Below are 23,017 nucleotides of genomic sequence, written 5' to 3'. Positions count from 1 at the left end.
ATCTGTGGCATCAGTTTTCCATCTGTGACCCTCAATGCAATGCATTGCATCTGTCGGTCCAAAAAAATTGCACTAAACCCAAACTGGCGGTCCATTCCCCAGAACATGCCGAATGGATCCGTTCAACTGGCCAATGTAAACGGATCCATTGGTTAACATTGGATCTGTTAGCATCCATTCTCGTCAACTCTGTTACGGTCCGCTAAACCTTCATTTTTTTTCGCCAATGTGAACCGGCCCTAAAAGTTATTTTACAGGACTGGCAACCAAAATATATTCTGGGGAAATATGATAAGTGGTGGCAGATATCTGGTTGTGTGTAGAAAAGGACTGTCAGTTAGACAGGCTCGCTCTGGCTACCTATACTGGCAGTCTGATTATTTTAATATTGCTATATGTAAAGTGTTAATTTAAACAATGTACGGCTTAATATAAAAAAATACTAAAATAAGCAGACCGCCAGGGAGATTAGTGATACTCACCTAGTAGATGGAGTAAAATCTAATGTTGCCACCTTTGCAGATAATAGAAAATGTTTGTGAAATTATTAACTTTGAGCACAATACTTCAGAAGGGTTCTGAAAGCATGGTTCTCCTCTTTGTTACTTTTTATAATTTCCACACTTAGATGGTCCTTGCACTGCATCAACATACTCTTGTTTTTTTTTCTTTTTGGGATGTTTTATGTTTAGGAGCTGACTGGAAATTGAAATATGAAGTCAGGGGTGTAACTACAAATCATGGGGCCCCTCAGCAAAACTTTGATAGGGGCCCGCAATATTTACACCCTATCCCTCTGCTCTGTCACTGTGACCCTCTTAGTTGGGTAATCAGAGATATTGAGGTACACAGGAATAGGCAAGATCAGAGTGGTACAATCCAAAGGTCGGTCCAGGCAGCAATCAAGAGTAGTCGTATTCCAGGCAAGGGTCAGTTCAGGCAGGAATCAAGAGTAGTCGTTATCCAGGCAAAGGTTGGTACACAAGCAAGATCCAATATTAGTGATAATAGCACCCAGCAAAGCACAAAGCTAAAGTTATCACGGGCAATGAACAATGAGCACAGACAGACATTTTTTTTACAGTGCAATCACCAATCAGTGGCCGGCCACACACCCCAACAACCAATCAGATCACAGCAGCATTTGCCTGAGTGTCAGCTGACAAGGAATCAGCTGACACCATAGATTGCCTGAATGTCAGCTGACTGAAGCAGATCAGCTGACACAAACTTGTCTGTCTAAGTGTCTGTCTAAGTGTCAAGTGTCAACTGACTAAGCGTGTCAGCTGACACAAAATCTTCCGGAATCTGAGAGAATAGGACTGACACCTGCCGGAATGCGCCCACCCCCTCTGCTAGCTGGAAGACGGCTGCGCGTCCTGGTTGCCATGGATACCAGGAGTATCACGCACACGCGAAGAGCGAGCAGAGGCGGAAGAGGTAAGCGTTGCCCGAGTCTCAGCAGTGATGGCTGCATCGCGGAATCCTGGAAGTAAGTTGCTGACAGTAGACATCTAAACCTTCCCACCCATGACAATTGTAGCCAGAAAAACATGTGATCTAAACTCTAAAGGATGGACCTCTTTATGGGAGTAAGGGAAAGTTAGTAGTTGTAGCCACCTTACTGCTCTGGGCCTTCCTGCGGTCGCTCCCGTGTAGTTATGCCCCTGTAAGCAGCCCAGCATTTTCTAATACTAGGGTTATAATACCAGAAATGTTGTAGCATTATTTTCTTCCTTGTAATGCAATACTATTTAACTTGCTATTACTTTTAATCACAGATTAATTTAAAAGCGAAGTCGTATGAAGGAATCCTGCCTGTAAGGCCTTTGCGTAGTATCAGGGGCGTAGCAATAGGGATTGCAGAGGTTGCGACCGCATCGGGGCCCTTGGGCCAGAGGGCCCCGAAGGGCCCTCCTTCATCTACACTATTAGCTCTCTATTGGACCTGTGCTCATAATAATCACTTCTTTAGATACTTTGAATAGTGGTAATCATTAACAAACTGTTCCCCATTCCCTTCTTGCACCACTGACACCGTAATTGCCATTGGCAAGTTTTGGTGCACCATATTAACCACCTTAGCGGTATGGACGAGCTCAGCTCCTCCATTACCGCCAGAGGGTGCCGCTCAGGCCCTGCTGGGCCGATTTTGATAAAATAAAAAGCAGCACACGCAGCCGGCACTTTGCCAGCCGCGTGTGCTACCTGATCGCCGCCGCAGTGCGGCGATCCGCTGCGTGCAGCGGCGAAAGAGGGTCCCCCCAGCCGCCCGAGCCCTGCGCAGCTGAAACAAATAGTTCCGGCCAGCGCTAAGGGCTGGATCGGAGGCGGCTGACGTCAGGACGTCGGCTGACGTCCATGACGTCACTCCGCTCGTCGCTATGGCGACAAGGAAAGCCAAACAAGGAAGGCTGCTCATTGCAGCCTTCCTTGTTACTTCTGATTGCCGGAGGCGATCAGAAGAACGCATCCGGAGTGCCCTCTAGTGGGCTTTCATGCAGCCATCTTTCAGTTGGCTGCATGAAATAGTTTTTTTTTAATTAAAAAAAAACCCTCCCGCAGCCGCCCTGGCGATCTCAATAGAACGCCAGGGTGGTTAATTGTTATGTATAGAGTGCTTGGGGGGCCCCATTGTAAACCTTGCATCGTGGCCCACAGCTCCTTAGCTACGCCACTGTTCGGTATTCTCTGTGTGGTGAGAGTATAACTATGCTGTGAGCAGAATAACTGCATTCTGACTGTCCTCATTGTTGAATTTTTTGAACTGGAAAATGCTTGCCTGCCCTCACAGGTCATTTATCATAGCAGCCCAGCGCAGAGAATAATCTCATGTTATTTCCGATCACACTGCTGCCTGCAGATTAGTGTGAATATCCAGAGGAAAAAATAAAATAGCTTCAGATGGACACCTTTTACTTTTGTAGAAGACATTTTATTGCTCCTGCGGAATGATGTCTTCACTTGTGATGATTGAAGGAGATTTCTAGGCATTTTGTAAGTGCCCGGCTGAAGGTGTGTAATTGTACAAGCTCCTCTCTGCCATTTCATCAGATCTTGCTGATTTTTCGATGTGCTTAAAGGGGCACTACAGCGAAAAACTGTAAAATGTAAAATATGTGCAAACATGTACAAATAAGAAGTACATTTTTCCAGAGTAAAATGAGCCATAAATTACTTTTCTACTATGTTGCTGTCACTTACCGTAGGTAGTAGAAATCTGACAGAAGTGACAGGTTTTGGACTAGTCCATCTCTTCATAGGGGATTTTCAGCGAATCTTTTATTATTTATAAAGATATTCCCTAAAAAGGATTTAAACAATGATGCTGGCAAAGTTCTCTGCTCGCGACACAGTTTTTTTGGCAGTTGGACAGAGCAACTGCTATTGACTAAGTGCTTTTGAAAATAAATATATCCCTGAGAATCCCCTATAAAGAGATGGACTAGTCCAAAGCCTGTCACTTTTGTCAGATTTCTACTACCTACTGTAAGTGACAGCAACATGGGAGAAATGTAATTTATGGCTCATTTTACTTTGGAAAAAATGTACTTCTTATTTGTATATGTTTGCACATATTTCAAATTTTACAGTTTTTCGCTGTATTGCCTCTTTAATAAAGGATTGTATGGATAAAAAGCAAACTGGTGCCATTGCACTTACAGGACCACTATCACAAAACTTTTAAATGCAACTAGTAAACTAGTATATGTAAACATGAGGATTTTTTTTTAATGTTTGCATAAAACATTGCGGTCTCCTTTTTCTGCCCTCGTGTCAGCAACAGACCATACTAATGTGCAGTGGTGGATCATTAGCAGGGCCGGATTTGTACTCTTTATCGCCCAAGGCCGCTGTCACCAGCCGCCCCCCTTCAGTATAGGTAGCCAGATGACTCCTCCTCCTCCCCTCTAGTATAGGTAACTTGATGACCCCTCCCCCCTTCCCTCTAGTATAGGTAGCCTGATGATGTCCCCCAGAATAAGTAGCCAGATGACCCTCCCCCTTTCTCTCCAGTATAAGTAGCCAGATGACTCCCTTAATCCCTCCTTTTCCCACTGCCCCCCATTCAGTATAGGTAGCCAGCTTGCCTTCTCACTGCAGCAGCCATCAATGTCACTCATTTCTCAGCTTGTCTCCAGTGCAGAAGCTTCCTCTTCCCCTCTGTCTCCAATGCTGCCCAAGTCCATAGTCACCCACCACAATGCAAACATGTACAGAGAGCAAGATGGCTACTGCACGGGCCACTGGCAGCAGAGAACCGTGGTCAGGCACTGGCCTGATCTCCCTGCATTGCAGCATTTGCAAGCTTGGAAATGCTGCATAAGTTTAGCCTGCTTCTTTGGTGTCCTTGCTCCTGTGGTGCCCTAGGCCATGGCCTAGCAGGCCTTGGCCTAAATCCGGTCCTGGACATTAGCAGCTTGTCACACAGCTGCTTTAGGTTGTTTCCCCAGCATTATAGTCTTTTCCCGTAGCGCACGCTAAAGCTGCGCTATAAAGACTCAGTAGCGGCCCCTAACAATGCCTGTAGAGACTGAACTCTCAAGGTCCTCCCTTCTACAGGCTATTGGTCTGAGCAGTGGTCCAGTGTTACAGTGCTACTTCAGCACACACTATGGGAAAGGATTAACACCAGTGGAGATGAGCTAAAGCAACTGTGTGGCAACCTGCTAACGTCTCCAGAGCTCATTAGTATGGTCTGTTGCAAGGGCAGTTGAGGAAATGTAAGTAAAGGTGGCCACTAATAATTCAATTTGCTAAATGATTGTTTATGAACGATCATTTGAATGAACGGATCGGATAGATTTCATTAATCTGATTGGATTGGTTAAGAGATTTTTGTCTGTTAGTAGTCCCAAACGATCACTCTCGATTGTTCATATGAATAATCGTTCGAAAATGATCATTCGCCAAATTGTATCATTAGTGACCACCTTAGGGTTCTTTCCTTTTTATGCAAGCATTTAAAAGAAGAATATTCATGGGGACAATTTCTATTTATCTATGTGCCAGCAAAAAAAAAAAAAAGTTTTTGTGATAGTGATCCTTTAACCACTTAAGGAGAAACTCCGACCAAGAACTTTATCCCAATCAGTAGCTGATACCCCCTTTTACATGAGAAATCTATTCCTTTTCACAAACAGACCATCAGGGGGTGCTGTATGACTGATATTGTGGTGAAACTCCTCCCACAAGAAGCTCTGAGTACCGTGGTACTCCTGGCAGTTTTTTCTGTCTGTGAACCTTGTTGCATTGTGGGAAATAGCTGTTGACAGCTACTGCCAAAAAAGCATGCAGCAGCTACATCACCTGCCAACAGTAAAAATGTCACCATGTAATCAATGTCAGAATGTAAATCAGGGATTTAAAAGATTTTACAATGGGCAAACACTGACTTAATCATTTTTACATAATTATTGTAAAAATGAAGCACTTTTTTTATACATTATTTTCACTGGAGTTCCTCTTTAAGGACCACAGGCTTAAACTCCCCTAGTGACCTGGTCATTTTTTTACTAATTAGGCCACTGCAGCTTTAAGGCCTCGCTGCATGGCCGCACAACTCAGCACACAAGTGATTCCCCCTCCTTTTCTGCCCACCAACAGAGCTTCCTGTTGGTGGGCTGTGATCGCTACCCCAATGTTTATTTGTATTTTTTCCAAATATTTATGTGTTTATTTTTGTAATAAATGTTGCTATTTCTTGTATTATTTTTTAAACCCACCCTCCCTTCCTCCCCCCGCCAGCCCGTCAGCACGATCAGCTGTCATAGGCTTCCCTGCCTCCAAAGGGAACAGCCGTGTCATTCAAGTGGAGATGTGCACGCATCGGCGCTCGATCTCCTGCAAAACCCCGCCCCAGGACTTAACGCCAATTGGAGTTAGGTGGTCCTGGGGCTGCCGCCGCAATCACGCCCGTCGGCGTGACGTGGTCATAAACAAGTTGAAGGGAAACTGTAATGAGATTAATGTAAATAAACGATATCCATCCCTATGTAGAGCACTCATTGTACTTAGTTCTCTTTCACACGGAGGCGTAACTGCATGTTTGTCGGGCAGTTCAGTCTCCTTGGCTGCCGGACATGAGCATCTTTTTACTGCCATTAAATGCATCCGAAATGGCAGCATTTGTACCCCACTCAGCCAAGAAACAGCGACAGACAGTTTGAAATAAGGTTTTACTGCAGGGAAGTTTAAAGGGTCATTATTTGTGCTTTGTTTTATAGTTGAAAAGACAGAGGGTGGTTTTAAAACGGCAAATATGACAGAATGATGTAATGCTGTAAAAAAGAAAAAGCTATATAACAATAAAAAAGAGACTTTTTTTTGCTACTAATGTTCTATTCTTTATTTGTACACACATAATTCATTATAAGTTTTTTAGCGCTTTTTAGCGCTTTTTAGCGCTTCAGGTTTGCTTTTACATTGTTTGTGATGTCAATGGAAAGAATCATATTCTTTTGTCATGATGTCACCAGCAACAGGAAGTAAAAGGAAAACCAGAAGCTAAAAATAAAAATCTGGATATCCCTTTAAAATGGCAGCTTATTTTTATACCCGCCTCTTTGCGAATACAAGATCGCAGAAAGCTCTGAAAATATTATGTAGCTTTTTGTTGTTGTTTTTTAAACAGTGGCCAAATGAATGTGAAATATGGGCATGTATCATTTCCAGGACGACTGCCAGTAAGAAGCAGCTGTTAGTAGGCAGCAGAGATGCACCTCACACGGTCCACCACATTACTTCATTACTGCACACAGTGACTCAATGGCAGCCTCCGAACTTCCGCCGATGACAGGCACAGCTCAGCAGCTTAGCAGACCGCATTATATTTTAATGTCCTGGAAACAGTTCACTGAGCAATGCTAAACTACAGGAGCTTCCCACTACTCTCATATAAATAAAATATCCAGGGATTTGGGTCATTATAACTAAGTAGGTAATATTTAATATGTCCTGACTACATGTTATGACATCGCAGTGTTAAGGCATGCCATCTGCAGAAAACTCTACAGTGCAACGGTTCATGAGTTGGAGTCTAAGGAGAAGCTAAAATAATGCACAGGCGGTGCCGGTGATGTTCAAACTCTATGTCCCGCCTGAGCAACTATATGGGCTGGCATAGCATAGGCAATGGGTGCAGGAAGAGGCGGGCATAGCTATATCAAAGTTTGCTCCATTCCCAAGCATTCCCACTGATAGAAGTAGAGGACCGCCCTCAAGGCTCTGCACCGGAGGCTTGTGCCTCCCGAACCTCTGTCGCAGCCTGGCCCTGCATGCTATACAACAGCAAATTTGGATGTATGCCTGACTTTTCAGGGGCATAAAGGAAGGATTTGCATATTAACTGAACTGAGCTGAAGTGATGCATCATGGGAGAACGTTCTAGCTTACGTAACACTGAGTACTTGCAAACACTGTTTTAAGAAGGTAAATTATAATTAGCATAATTATTGGAAACCTTACAGGAATGTCATCTGGTGCAAAAATAATGTATAGTGTATGGTGGAAAGCAAACCCAACCCAGCAAACTACACCAAGAGTGTGATTGGAGCCAATTATATGATCCCAGCAAGTTCTTCATGGAGATAAATAATTTCCAGATGAAGAGATGTCCTTGTAGAGCTATTGTTATTGCACTGAAGAAGGATCCAACCATTATTAGACCTTATTAACTTCTTCTCCAGACCTGGACCTGAATGTTAGCCTCATTGTGTCCACTTGACAGGCCTGTGTTATTCTTCTGGTCCTGCCAGCAAGACGATGATGGGACACTGCTGTCTCAGTTCTTCATATATATTTCATTTCAGATGGAGGAAAAAATGATAACATTTAAAATAAAAAGGAAAATAAAAGCTTAATTCCGTGCCTAAGCCTCTTCCCCTGAGAACCAGGCTCGGAGTTCTCAACAATAAAACCAGCCTTCAGCAAAGCTCCACGGCCATTATATGACAATAAAATACCTAATCATCATGGCTGAATTTACAATATCCTGTAAGAACCGCTGCTTTGTTCTCCATTTAATCAACCTCCTCTTGGCAAAAAACTGCACTGTATGCAGAAATGGGAGAGGCCCGTAAGGATGGCTTAAACAGTAGGGTCAGCAAAATGCCACTCTTTTCAGGATGTCTATGGGTAGAGTGTTTCTTCAAAGTCTTAATGAAGAATTCTATTTTGCGGTCCAAAACATTTTTACTTAAAGTGACACTCAAAGTAAGTCATGTAATGAAGATTTCATATTGAAGCCGCATAGATGAGGGACAAATATCGATTGGATAAGTCCTAATCCATTTGGAGTGACCCCAAATATAGTGGCATTTCTTACTGTGACAGATGATGAACATTAGACAGATATAATGTAGGTTTGGATAATTCATTGTCTTCAGTGACCGCATGCGGCTACCATACTTGTGAAATCCACCAACAGCTGTTACTATGCTAAATGGACAGTAGGTGGCACCAACATGTTTACTGTTACTAAATTGAGGCTGCCCTCTACTTACCACAGGTCCCGTTTCGTTAGGTTGTGTGTAAGTCTAATTTGTTTGTCGAACCATGCATTAAATATACTGGTATCTGCAGATAAATTATTTTGCTATTGGACTACTTGATTTGGGCATATAACAATGTTTTTAGTTGTTTTTAATGTGCTTAAAACAACTTTGAACAGTTTAAGGTGGCCATACACACATCAATTTTCTCATTCAATTCCTTGCAGATTCAATTCATCTACTGGGATTCAATTCTCCAAAATTTTAGATTCACAGACTTTTGATCGATTTTGACTAAAAATCAAATCCAATCAAATCAAATCAAATCCAATCATCGGACAGGATTTAAAACAACCACTGGCAGATCGATGGCCTATAGCTTTGCAGTGCATTGATCAAGGCAGCTGTGCAGTTCATTCGATTTTCAACAGATTCCCTGCTGGAATCTATTGGAAAATGGTGAGCAGTGTATGGTAGGAATCGTTTCCTTCTGAATCGATTCTTTCAGAAAGGAATCAATTGTTATGGAACATTGGGTGAAAATTTATAATTGTATGGCTAGCTTAACATGTAATTAGAAAAATGTATAATAACAAAACCAGAACCGTACATTTTGCCTCTGGGGAAACGTGAGCATTTGTAAGAAGACCACTATCTGTAATAGTTTGTAATTCTTAGGCTGGATTTTCACTGCACTAAAAAATGTTCCACGTGGATGTTAATTTGGAATGATTTGGAATAAGGCCTCCTTCGATGCCATGCTCCTGAAAATACAAGGCATAATGGTGGAGCTTCCAAAGCTGGATACACAGATCAGTGGACTAAAACAGAAACTCCTTGATAGTATTCCAGCAGATGACTATGCTAACTATGTCACAGAACTGGCCAGTATGCTTGGAGCCCATTAAAAGTACATTGAGGGCATCAAGAGGGAGAAATTCCAAAGAGACTTGTCCGTCTATACCACTGGCTATATATACCCTTGGCAGAGACTGACACCTAGATGTAGAAAACCTGGATGCCCTCATCCTGATGAGAATAGGCATAATCCAAAAAATCGGGGGGAGGCTACAGATTTTTTTTGCCACAGACTCCCCAATCATCGTCTGCACAGAAGATTGTGCAGAGGTGAATATATAGGAACGTCTGAGACAGCATCCCAACCTGTCCTGACCAGCGTCATCCAGAACAATGTAGTTGATACCACTGTGGATAACATCTCTGCGGTTACCTTAACATCTGCGCAGCAATCAGTACTGGAAAAGGGTCTCTCAATGGCCCCCACCAATTGGCTGAATTTGGTTGACCTTGACATTGATCTCAATAAGTCCTTTAGGACTATCTGTTTGAAATACTATTTCAGCCTCCCATAGGAGCTACGTTTCTTTTCAGATCCACAGGAAGAATGGGAATGCCTTAAATTAAGCGACACCTCAATATGCTCGAAAAGCAAATTCAATCCTACATCATGTCAAATTATTGACAATTTTGTCAGCAAAGTTCAACATCAAGTAAATTAACTATTGGAGAGTCCACAGATGGACATTGGCCATCTTGTCCATCATAACCTATCTCCTTATAAATGTAAAGCATTAAAGGAATTATGTGATAATACTGCCATCACCATCAAGTAGGAGTACAAGGGGAGAGTGGTGGTGATTATGGACACAGAGTATTATAGGGGAATTGATTACTGTTGGACACCAATACTTATTGCAGATTACCAAGAGATCCCCTGTGGGACATTGAGATTAGGATTCAGGGCATCATGAAAATCGCATTGGAATCCGGGATCATTGATCATAAGCTCCAACAGTAATTGACCTAACATTTGCTCCAGCGTACTATGTATGCCCCAAAATCCACAAAAATAGACCTAGGCCTCTGGGCCATCCAATACTAGCAGGCATCAATTCTGAGTTCTTTCCTTGATATTATGTCATGGCTGGTAAATGTTATTTGAGAAATACATCTTTGTTTTTACAAGAATTGCAAAATATGCCAGCCATAGCAAAAAATGCCCTCTTTGTTAACCTGGATGTTGAGAGCCTCTACACCTCCATCACTCATGATGGGGCTGTAGAAGCTGTTGAACATATCCTATCTGATTTGAGTAGGCCGCAGGTCAAATTCCTTTGTGATCTTTTAACAATTGTCCTTTCGTGTAATTAATATTATTTTGTATTAACATAGCGCCGACAATGTAACTATTTTCTTGTCGAGGATCAGTTCTTTCAGCAGCTGAAGTGTACGGTGATGGGCTGGAACGTGGCCCCATACTATGCAAATGTCTTTATGAATACCTATGAAGAAGGGGTTCATTGACACACAGAATCTTTACTGAGCATACCAGATGTTGGATGCATTATATTGACATTTTTTTGTGTGGGTGGGGCCATGTTCAAGACTTTGAGACTTTGTTTATGACCTTATGACACAGTGTCCAGCCGTTAGATTGACTATCCATTATGATGAAAGGGAGGTCAGTTTTCTAGATGCAATGAGTGGTGGGTGGTTCTGATCCAGTTCTGCATCATGCCTGAAAATAAAACAAAGTTTTGAAAGCTTAAAGGGACTCCGAGCTCAGCAAAAAAAGTAAAGTTGTACTCACCAGGGTCTTTCTCCAGCCCAGTGCTGGTCGGGAGGTCCCACGCCGGCGTCCTGGCTCCTCTCCTTCACCCCGCTCCGGTATGGCTGACAGGCCGCAGCCCGGGCGACACTCGGTGGAGTGTCGGGCTGCAGCTTCCGCGTATGACGCGGATTACGTCACACGCCGGCCGCCTCGCGTCATCACGGCGGCCGGCGTGAAAGTACTGCGCATGCGCGCTTTAATCGCGCATGCGCAGTACTTTCACGCCGGCCGCCGTGATGACGCGAGGCGGCCGGCGTGTGACGTAATCCGCGTCATACGCGGAAGCTGCAGCCCGACACTCCACCGAGTGTCGCCCGGGCTGCGGCCTGTCAGCCATACCGGAGCGGGGTGAAGGAGAGGAGCCAGGACGCCGGCGTGGGACCTCCCGACCAGCACTGGGCTGGAGAAAGACCCTGGTGAGTACAACTTTACTTTTTTCGCTGAGCTCGGAGTCCCTTTAAAGAACTCTTATAGGTATCACCTAAACAGCTTTTGTTGTTATGTCACTGGACTGTAAGTAACCCCTTATATCAACTGACTCTAGTGTGATCATGTGAACTTTTGTAACGGATTTAAAAACGTCACACTATAATGTAATTAGCTAACATATTTTTTGAAAAAAATGCATAGGTGAAGTTGTGGAGCTGCTTACTGCCTTGAGCAGACAGAGATGAGCACAGAATAGCTCAGACAAGATCAAACGAAAGACAGGATGGGAGACTGATAGCAGCATGAACAATCACATCACTAAAGACCCAGCAGAACAGCAGGGGAGAGTGCAGTGAAGAAGGTGGAATTATATAAGCCATCACTTATCTTTTAGAACTTTGTAGTTAAGAGTGACATGGATGCAGTACAAGTTTGTAACAGCCTAAGAATTTAGCTGGCAAAGTCTTTGATCAATAAAGACATCGCCATTGATTTTCATTTTCCCAGTGGAGTCTTATTTTTGGCTGATGCATAATGTAGTCATTTATTCAGCTGATGCATAAAAGAACAATTCTAATTCATTTTCAAATCAAAATTCCCACAAGTGCAGAGTCTAACTAAGAATTTGATTGGGTGATGTAATTACCCAGTGAGTTCTTTTGCCCTATGCAACTAAATTTATCACCCTCCTCCCCGGGAAAGAATTGCTTCTTGTCAAACATAAGCGATCACCCCTGTCTCGTCAGCTTCTTTGGGTATCTGGGAGCCTTCTTTACTTCTCTACCAAGGATACCCCAGATGCTCATCTATTTAGTGCACACAGATTTAAAAAATAAATAAAAAAATTCTCACTTGTCACTCCATCGCTGACACATGCCAGTCCTCTGCTGACCAATGGGACACACTCTGCTCTTCTGTTGGCAGCCAGGACCACACGCCACAAATATTCTTCTTTGCATCTCTCTATGCTAGCCAGGAAGTCCCGCCTAAGCATCATTGAGCCTCCCACAGGGCTCCCCATTGGTTTAGGCTTTCAGCAAATGAAAAGTAGAGATGGGCCGAACACCAAATTTAAGATTCATGAACACAAACCTCTGCAAAAATTTGCGAACCGGCGAATCTCCATAGACTTCAATGGGCAGGCAAATTCTAAAACCTACAGGGACTGTTTCTGGTCACAAAAGTGATGGAAAAGTTATTTCAAGAGGCCCAACACATGGGTAGTGGCATGTCGGAGGGGAATCCATGGCAAAAGTCCCGACAAATATTACCTCATTTACGCTGAGTCATGTTTTTATCTCTAAAGGGCAGAATTCAATTACATTCCTAAATTGGTGTAATAAAGTGCTTTAAAACGTCCGGCATGTGTACAGTCCATCAGGTAGTGTAAGGGTTATGCCTGCTTCACACTGACAGACCAAATGCCGCGTTTAAAGCACATCAGTCCGCAAACAACCACAAAGACCTTTAGTGATTTCGTCAGGTGTGCATATCTTTGTTTTTACTAGTTGACACCTCCAGGACATAAATGTTAGTCCTCTTGGCGGGAATGTTTGTGTAGTGGTGTGTAAAGGAGGAGTGGAGTGCAAGTGATCACAGTTTTTCAGCCTCCATGGTCAGGCTGAGGTAATTCAATGAGAGTTTAGTTACCAAAAAACACTGATTCTGCACTGAGGCCTTATACAGGGGGCAGTAGTGGATACTAGATGCAAGTAGTGGTGGTGAAGGATTATTGGGTTATGGTCGGTGCACTACTAAGAGCAGCAGATCTGTCTCCAACAGCTAACTTGTGCACTGGACACAGAGCAGCAATGCAATAGCAAGAAAAACAATGTAACAGCCCTAAGAAAGACTTTGCTGTTCAGGACAATGTGGTAGCAGCAAGAATCTGCACTGAGGACACAGAACACAGGCCTACCTAACGCTCTCCCTGACCTCACCACACTGTCCATGATCTGCCTAGCACAGAAGCCAAACACAGACTGCAAAATGGCTGCTGGCCTTCTGATAGGTGGGGGGCGGTCCAGGTGGGAGGGATAGCTGATTACCTTCCATGTGTCTGTTGACTCTGGGGTGAGGAGTCAAAGTTTGGTTCTATTATAATATATAGGGGGTGGGTTGATCACTGCATGTGTTCGCCTGAGGGGGTGAATGCGAACACCTGTTGTTTGCTGCAAACTATTCGCCTGGCGAATAGTTCGGCCCATCTCTAATGAGAATCTTTGCTGAGGAGGATTTTCATTGAATTTAGTGGACCAATGAGAATCCTCTTTAGGGAGGATTCTCATTGATTGAAAACCTGAACCATAGCGGAGCCCTGGCAGGCAGCCAATCATCAATAATAATAATCAGAATTTAAAGGAATAGATAGAAGAAAAAAAGTAAAAGAAGAAAGAAGTGACAGATTGAAAACAGTATTTGTTCCTGTAATAAAGTTTATTATTTTATTTTTCACACAAAATAGGAATAGGGTCAACATTGAACCTCTATACCTATTAACCTGGAAGGCGTTGGACATCTCGGGCTCCCCTAATTAAAGGAAATCTCTTTCTGAATACAAAAGTCTACCTTGTTTTTTTTTTATACGGAATTCTTAGATCAGTGCTGGGCATGTGTTGTAAATTGGGCCGTTGCTGGACGGCCCAGTTCCTCTCCTCCCTCCCTCCCTCCCTGCAGAGTTGCGAGTGAGGGGAAAGAGAATGGTTAACTCACCTAATTGACATTTCCAGCATTGGTTCTCTATGGCAAAAGCGTCCGGTAATACGCTGGCACGTCCTGACGCCCATGATACCGCTGTTGTCATGGAGAACCAATGCTGGGAGAGGCGATTAGGTGAGTTAACCATTCCCTTTCTCCCTTTCACCTTGATCGCAACTCTGCAGGGAGGGAGGGAGGAGGGAAAATATGTTAGGAATGTGGCCCCGGTCTATAGCCTGCACCCCGGGCCACATAAAGTTTGCCCAGCCCTGGCCGAGATAAATAAGATATTTTAATGCAAAATCCGCAGCAAAAGATTTTCTTACTACTCAGTAATTCCTAAACAAATACATTAAAACAGCGAAGATTTGATAAACTAAAATATGCAAAAGATGGTTTTGAATCAAGTGTGGGATACAATCAAACACTGATATTTACTGAGCTCAGCTTTGAATGTTATAAGCAGCTGTCTCCTCTTCCACATGCAGATTGAAGGAGTTGATCAAACAACCTACAGTGTTTAGCCTAATCAGGAGGGAATCATTGCAATGCTACTCCCATCACGTAACAATTATCACTTTGGAAGTAAGGGTTCCATCTAGTGGACACTCTGGGCATGGTAGATTTGAGAAAAATTACCTTTCCGGTCATGTTATGTTGTATACCACTAAATATTGCATTAATGGCTTGAGTTTAGAAATGTAAGGGGTTCATTTGTTAAGGTTTTAGTGAGATCAAGGACATTAGATCATGGTAGTAAACCTATAATGGAGGTTTTAAAACGTTTACAATCAGATGGCAAAATATTGCAACACTTGTCTGGGACCTGTCAGAACTTAAAGAGAACCCGAGGTGGGTTCTAAGAATGCAAATAGCATACAGAGGCTGGGTCTGCATATAATACCCAGCCTCTGTTGCTATACTGTTTTCCCCCCAGCCCCCCTCTGCGCTCTGCTGTTCCCCATAAATCAATTGCCGTGCTGGCGACACGCAGCGGGTCGCCAGCTGGCTGTTTACATGTGAAGTGTCAGTCTGCCGCTCCCCCGCCTCCTCCATAGCGCCGGTCTTCGCCCGCGTCCCTTCCCTCCAATCAGCGGGGAGGGAAGGGACACAGGCGGGGACCGGCGCTATGGAGGAGGCGGGGGAGCGGCAGACTGACACTTCACATGTAAACAGCCGTTGCCAGCATGGTGATTGATTTATGGGGCATAGCAGAGCGCAGGGGAGACTGGGGGAGACGGTATAGCAACAGAGGCTGGGTATTATATGCAGACCCAGCCTCTGTATGCTAATGGGATTCTTAGAACCCACCTCGGGTTCTCTTTAAAGTGTATTGCTGATAGGTTAGTAGACATGGGTCTTTATTCAATTCACTTTTTGCCAGTTTTCTCCTATGAGATGATGTTTCCGCCTATGTTTAAAATAATTTTTGCAGCACTCTGCAATTGAAAAAGTGTAAGTAAAAAAAATAAAGTACTGATATAATTATTCAGAGAATTTTCTTGCTTGCCGGTATTTTATGATAAGGTGTGAAAAATATCACCTAGGAGAAAACTTAGTAGAAAAATAAATTTATTAGGGGTCTAACAGTTGTGTGACGGTACAAGTTATGTGCAGCAGTCACAATGAGAATGTTTATTTTTTAATTAATTCAGGCAGGCTGTCCTGGTTTTAAAGAGAACTTAAAGTGAGTGGAATATGGAGGTTGCCATCTTCATTCAGGGCCGGCCCTAGACTTTTTGCCGCCTGAGGCAAATTTTGAAAAAATTGTCGCCACCGCCGCCCCCCTCCCTCGCCTGGGTCCCCCGATCTGCGCTCCCCTCCAGCCTTAAATCGAAGCAGCCGCTATTTGTAAGAGGCACGGGCGGGGAGGACTCAGGACTCACCTTTTCCCAGCGTGCACTCCACTGACGTCACTTCCTGCAGCGTTGCAGGAAGTGACGTCAGTGGAGCGCATGCTGGAACGAGGAAGAGGTGAGTCCTCCCCGCCCGTGCCTCTTACAAATAGCGGCTGCTTCGATTTAAGGCTGGAGGGGAGCGCAGATCGGGGGACCCAGGCGAGGGAGGGGGGGGGGTCCGACCCCCCTCCCCGCCGCTAGGCCCAATACCCCCGTCCTGCCAGCTACCCCTCCAGCTTGGCGGCCGGCTCCCCGCACCCACGGACGGGCGGGTGCCGCCCCTGGAAATTTGCCGCCTGAGGAAAAAGTTTCACACCGCCTCATGAGCGGGCCGGGCCTGTCTTCATTTTATAATTAAAAAAAAGCTAATTGGCTTCTGAGTTGATGCTCTGACTCCAATACTTAGGTCAGTGGAATGAGCACGCAGATCAGATGCTCTCTCCATTATGGTCTGTTCCATGAATCTCAACATTTTTAGTCTCAAGTGTGAATTAAACACATCACATTAAAAACATCTTCTGCCTCCTTAAGGACCAGAGGCTGCTGGTATGCTAAAACGCGCATACCGAAGAATCGCCGCAATAGTCCGTCGCTCCTGCCGGGCACGCCGCTCTGTTCCCGCCACAGGCTGCTCTCTCTGCCATCTCTATGACGGCAGAGCGCTGTGCGCCGGTCAGTAGCCTCCCCGGGTGCCAGAGCAATAAAGAAGAGTAGTCTGAGCTGACAGCTGCTGATCTTCTGCTTTGTCTCCGCTGCAAGTAACAGGACTAGTCACCTCTGTCTGTCCTGTGCCTTCACCTCTGTGCTCACGATACATCTCTCCCTTTGATCTTTATCACTCAGCAGGCTGTCTCTGCCACCTAAAGTTGCTTGGAGGTCATTAGGTCAGAGGTCTTGTAGTTGTGCGCTGCTGGAGCTGGTCATCCAGGCAGTGGAGGAAGGAACAATCTCAGCCTAATGATTTGAAGTGTCTGTTTCCCCTGCCTGTCTTATAATGCACACACATAAGGTGTCCAGTTTAACTTACCAGGGACTTCTTCCAGCTCCATCTAGTCATCCTGGTCCCTTTTTGTCTTTCCGCCTCATTCCATTCAGCAGCTGTCTCCTCTGAAAACTGCATGCACAGCCTCGGCCAGGCTCTGGCTGGATTGCACTCCTATGCTCAAAAGTGTTCTTCGCTTGTGCAATTAGAAAGAATGGCAGCATGATTGAGGAGGCACACAGCCATGGCCAGGCATAAGCAGTAGCCCACAACAGCCAAATTTCACAGGGGCACTGCTGCTGAAGGGAGAAGAGCAGAATGACAGTGTGGGGTAAGGATGACTACAGGGGGTCTAGAAGAAGCCCCAGGTAAGTTAAACTGGGAACCTTACTGTCACTTTAGGTTCCTTTTAAAGACTAGAGATGGCCCGAACCTCCGATTTTCGGTTCGCGAACTTCCGCGAAAGGAACTTTCACAAATTGCAATAGATTTCATTGGGGAGGCGAACTTTGAAGAATAGAAACACTTATGCTGGCCACAAAAGTGGTGGAAAAGATGTTTCAAGGGGTCTAACACCTGGAGGGGGGCATGGATGAGTGGAATAGACGCCAAAAGTCCAGGGGAAAAATCTGCCCCTGATGAGTCACGCCCCTTGAGTGACAAAACGCGTTGGGCGGAGCCTTTGGACACGCACGCTTTGCAGACATCACACTGGACGGAAGTTACCAGCGCCACGGCGGGGAAGCCTGGAAGGCGTTATGCGGATATGTGAGATATGCCTGTGATTATTTTTTATCTGGTACGCAACTAATTTTATGGGGCTTTTGCCATATAAAAAGAAGATTTTATGCCATGAGAGGCAGATGTCTTTATGCTTTCTTGTAGCCACGCTGCTGTAAAATATTGATGTGCCTGAAATCAAGCAGACTTTTGGTGAGCAGGGAACTGTGGGGGGGAGTGTGACCCCCATCCTGCATGTGGCATTAGTTTCCCCTTTGCACAGTGTGTGTTGTCGACACAGGGTTTACCAGTGCTTGAGGATTACACGCTATGTGCCTATCTCTTTGATCTAGGTCCGCGAACAGGTGGCCACATTGAAAGAAACACCAGACGTGCTGCTGTGATTTTCTACTGCTTCACACTGACACACCAAACGCACTGTGTAATGCACCGCAAACAGCTGTTTGCGTAGTGACGGCCATGCTGAACTGGTGTGCACCATGGCGAGAGTGCAGGCCGTGGCGGTTTTCAAGCCCATATGGTCGCCGGGCTGTGGTAGCTCAATGATAGAACAACAGTGACTGTCCAGCTGATCAAATTTGGTCTGTCCACAATGAAGCAACGGCCTTATTATCTTCTTGTATGTAGGTAGGCATAGGTAGGTGCCCCAGTATAGGTAGGTAGGCACAGGTAGGTGTCCTAGTATAGGTAGATAGGTATAGGTAGGTGCCCCAGTAGTTAGCTAGGCATAGGTAGGAGTCCCAGTAAAGGGAGGTAGGCATAGGTAGGTGTCCCAGTATAGGTAGATAGGCATAGGTAGGTGCCCCAGTAGTTAGCTACGCTTAGGTAAGAGTCCCAATATAGGTAGGTAGGCATAGGTAGGTGTCCCAGTATAGGTAGATAGGCATAGGTAGGTGCCCCAGTAGTTAGCTAGGCATAGGTAGGAGACCCAGTATAGTTAGGTAGGCATAGGTAGGTGCCCTAGTATAGGTAGGTAGGTAGGTAGGCATAGGTAGGTGTCCCTGTATAGGTAAGTAGGTGCCGCAGTAGTTAGGTAGGCATAGGTAGGCATCCCAGTACAGATAGTTAGGCAAGGCCTGGCTGGCACAGTAATAGCAATTACCAAGGTCCAGCTGCAACAGATAGGGCTGTATAATGCAGTGTCAGTGGGCAACACAAAAAAAAAACACATCAGGAGAACATTAACTCTTAAAAGAGCTGTTGATGGGTGCTATTTTAGCAGTAACAATCAGCCAGGAGCAAGCTAACAAGCCTACAAGAGCCTAACTAATCTTTCCCTATTAGAGTCTGCCAGCAGCTGTCCCTTCACTATTTACTGCAGGTATACGAGTGAGTGTAATGGCCAGTGCTGCCTGCCTTTTATAAGGGGTGGAGTGGCTCCAGGAGATAGTGTAGCCTAATTGGCTACATTGTGCCTGCTGACCGTGATGTAGAGGGTCAAAGTTGAACCTAATGGCGCACTATGGGGGCGAACCGAACTTCCGGAAAAGTTTGCGTTACATGTCGAACGCGAGCCACCGGAAGTTCGCCTGGAACCGTTCGGGCCATCTCTACTAGAGACACCCCTGCTCAGGCTATTGCATATGCTCTCTTGCTGACTGAAAGCATTAAATAAAACAGAAATATTACATGCCATAATAGCATTACATAACAAAACTCGCACCACCGCAGCTACTGTATAACGTGTCGTGCAAATTGTCAGGTGCTGTGTGATCATTCAACATTGGGAAAGGGGGGGATCCTCACAAGTTTTCCTCAGGCAGCAAAAAGTCTAGAACCGGCCATGGTCTCTATAGTTTAACTTTGAAATAAGAGGGGAACGTTTGTGACTTGGTAATTATCTTTCTATAAAATCCCATCGTACTTAGTCACCCCCGCAACATACACAGCTTTATTTCATTTACTCTCCTATCCAACAAATGACTTACTGGTCATAATCTAATCTGAACCGACTGCAGATTACTTGTGTGTTCATGTTTTATAGAGATTATGGTACCTGAATGTGGATCAGACAGAGTTTATTTCAGCGGCAGGAAACATCATTTCATATTAAGCGAAACATGGAGATGATTTTCATTAACCTAGTAAAAATGGAAAGAAACGGAAAAAAAAACGATGAAGGGAAAAGAGGATTTAGCTTGAACAATAAAGCAATTTTCAGATGAAAGTTTTTCGATAAAGCGTTATTACAGGCAGGAGCACACAGTCTTTGTGATTTATCCTCTGTAGCCCCTTCAAGACTTAAACCGCCTGAATTATTTAAACTGAAGCTCAGATCAAATGTACAAGAAAGACGACATTTCCTGCACATTTCATTAAAAGTAGAATAGAGAAGAAGCGTATAACAAAGGACGAGCCGCTATCTAAATGGAAAATGTATCTAGCGATTAGCAGATTGCCATACAGAAGCAATCCTTAGGAGAAGTCCCGTTAAAATAAAACAAAAGCCCCATCGATCTCTGCTGTCTTTTTCATTTGGAAATGAAGGTTGTGGTGGGGTTGATAATGGAGACAAAAGGCAAACAATGACAAGTTGTAGAATTGTCAACAGACAAATGGCCTTGGAATGACGCAGTCGCACCTTTACTCCTGGCGGTCTGGACCGAGGTGGTCGGTGAAGATAGAAGGTGATTTACGCATGACCTTGTCTCATTGCAGCATCCACAAGGTAATATCCCTTCAAAGTTGAGCACCCAGTCCAGAGCAGGGACAAGGTCCTCCAGCACCCAAGGCTGAGACACCAAAGCGCGCCCCTCCACCCCTCCCACCACAGCTGTCACTCACTGATTGCTGTTAGACTAGGAGGGCCACAGGGCCCACAACCTCCCCAACACCTTAATATCTAGTTATCTGGCTTGCAGTCACTGCCATGTATCCTCTTTTCTTATTTCTCTCTGCTTCAAACACAATTAGGAATGACAGCTGAATGAATTCTGTGCCCCCTCCTACACTGCGCCCTGAGGCTGGAGCCTCTCCAGCCTATGCCTCGGCCCGGCCCTGACCCAGTCCATCCCTAGTTACAACATTCTGTTGCAATACTAAATTGTAAAATCATTTGTATATTCAATGAAATTAAAATTTACACATTCATCAAGCCAAAGCCAGGACAAGGTCCTCCAGCACACAAGGCTGAGACACCAAAGTGCGCCCCCCACCCCCCCATCCCTCCCGCCCCAGCCGTCACACACTGATTGCTAATAGACTGATGCTGGGAATACACCGGTCGATTCTGAGCCATTTAGATGGCTTGATAGATAATTTCCGACATGTCCGATCTCGCGCCCGATTGTTTCCATGCTCGATTCTGCATGGAGGATAAGAGAATCGCCCGCAGAATCGGGCGTGGAATCGACCGGCAAAATCGACCCGTGTATTCCCAGCATTGGAGGCACCCCAGGGTCCCCAACACCTTAATCTCTAGTGATCTGGCTTACAGTCACTGCCATGTATACCCTTTTCTTATTTCTCTCTGCTTCAAACACAATTGGGGAATGATAGCTGAGTGAGTTGTGTGCCCCCTCCTACACTGCGCCCTGAGGCTGGAGCCTCTCTCGCCCTATCCTATATAATAATATCCAAGTGTCTCTGCGTCCGTGTGTGTCCCTGTGTGTGTGTGTGTCCCTGCTCATAACGAACTGCGCATGTGCGCAGAGACACTGAGGGGGAGTGACGTGCATCTTCAAGGGGCGGACAGGGCCAACGGGTGGGCAGCGTGACGGGTGCGCGCGTGGCAGACGCAAGTGCAGTGACATGCGGTGACAGACCTAGAGCCTGTTTTTAAATGGGCTTAGGTCAGCTATTATCTATATAGGGCACCTAAAGTTTTTATACATATACACACTTTCTAATATAACCATGGGAATGCATTCAACATTTCATTGAAATAACATAACTTACATCAACATATAAATTAAAGAATAACTCATACTCCAATAGGCGTTTAACAGGCCGCGGCCTCTTTATTTGTTAACGGGGGAGGGATTGGATTACTTTAAACTTGGGAAATTTTTTTCCTTTATTAACAACCCAAACCAGACAACTTTATTAAACCACCATTTACCAAAACACCAAAACATAAACCAGGAAAACCGGGATTGATGGTCAGTGGACCCAACTCAATCCCACCACAAAGTCCTTTTAAAGTCCATAATCTCCCCCCTCGTTCTACAAGGCCCGCGACAGCACCAACTTTAAGAAAACAAAAGGGAGGGCGGGCGGGCGGGCAGCTGCTCAGCTCGCTCCTTGAGTGTGACCCTTCTCTGACAGGAACAGTTTTTATTGACCTGTATCCTTCTTCTGATTGGCTCCTTCAATCCTGGAGGGAAGCGCTGCGACCAATCACCTTCCAGCTGCAGCTGATAGGCTCACAGCTCAACACCTGCTTGACGACAGCTCCCTGAGGTGAGGTAAGCTGACACTTGTATCTGTAAATAGAAAAAAGACTGCCAGTACCAAATCCTTGTTAACCCTTTCCACTCAGTTTCAGCATTCCCATGCTCACAGCAGCCTTATGCAAGCTGCTGTTCTTCCAGTACATGTGTATAGGCATGTGCTTCTTCTTTAAAGAAAACCTGAACTGAAAATTAAAAGTCAAAATAAACATACACAAGTCATACTTACCTCCTGTGTAGTCTACTCCTCAATCTATTTTCCTCTCCTGCATCTTGTTTGTCCACTGTGATCAATGGAATTCTCCGTCCTCCATTTTGAAAATAGCCATTACACCATAACAGCTTTCTGGTCAGCACACAGTTAAACTGTAACATCACCCACTTGAGCTATAGAGAAACATGGACACATCAGTTCTCCTCTCAGCTGTAACTGACAGCAACTGATATATAACTGACAGCAACTGATATATTTCAGTTCTGACAAAATGTTGTCAGAACTAGTAGGGATCACTGTAAGAAGAAAATGGTGGGCTTCTGAGAGGCACTGATGGCAAGGTAACTATGTAATGTTCATTTGAAGTTACCTCATGTGTTTATTTTAAATAATTTTACTCAGTACAGGTTCTCTTTAAGGACATCCAAGATAAAATGTTGAAGCTTGGATCTACTTCCCAGGGGCTTCTTCCAGCTCCTTGCAGTCTATCTGGCCCCTCTGTGTAGTTCCGCTGCCCTCCAGTGTGCGCCGCTAGTCCCTC

The 23,017-nt window shown here is 44.8% G+C and overlaps 1 long non-coding RNA gene across 1 annotated transcript in view; it reads right to left on the bottom strand.

Annotated features, from left to right (window-relative positions):
• The window catches only part of LOC137517781 (uncharacterized), a 100,929-nt gene that overhangs the window by 73,561 nt on the left and 4,351 nt on the right, over positions 1 to 23,017 (bottom strand). Inside the window, exon 2 of the long non-coding RNA XR_011020664.1 lies at positions 19,868 to 19,952. This is a non-coding gene — a long non-coding RNA (uncharacterized lncRNA). The remainder of the gene's footprint in view (positions 1 to 19,867; positions 19,953 to 23,017) is intronic.

This window comes from Hyperolius riggenbachi, chromosome 5 (assembly GCF_040937935.1).
Source record: "Hyperolius riggenbachi isolate aHypRig1 chromosome 5, aHypRig1.pri, whole genome shotgun sequence".
Lineage (NCBI taxonomy): Eukaryota > Metazoa > Chordata > Amphibia > Anura > Hyperoliidae > Hyperolius > Hyperolius riggenbachi.
This window is presented reverse-complemented; position numbering and strand designations above follow the sequence as displayed.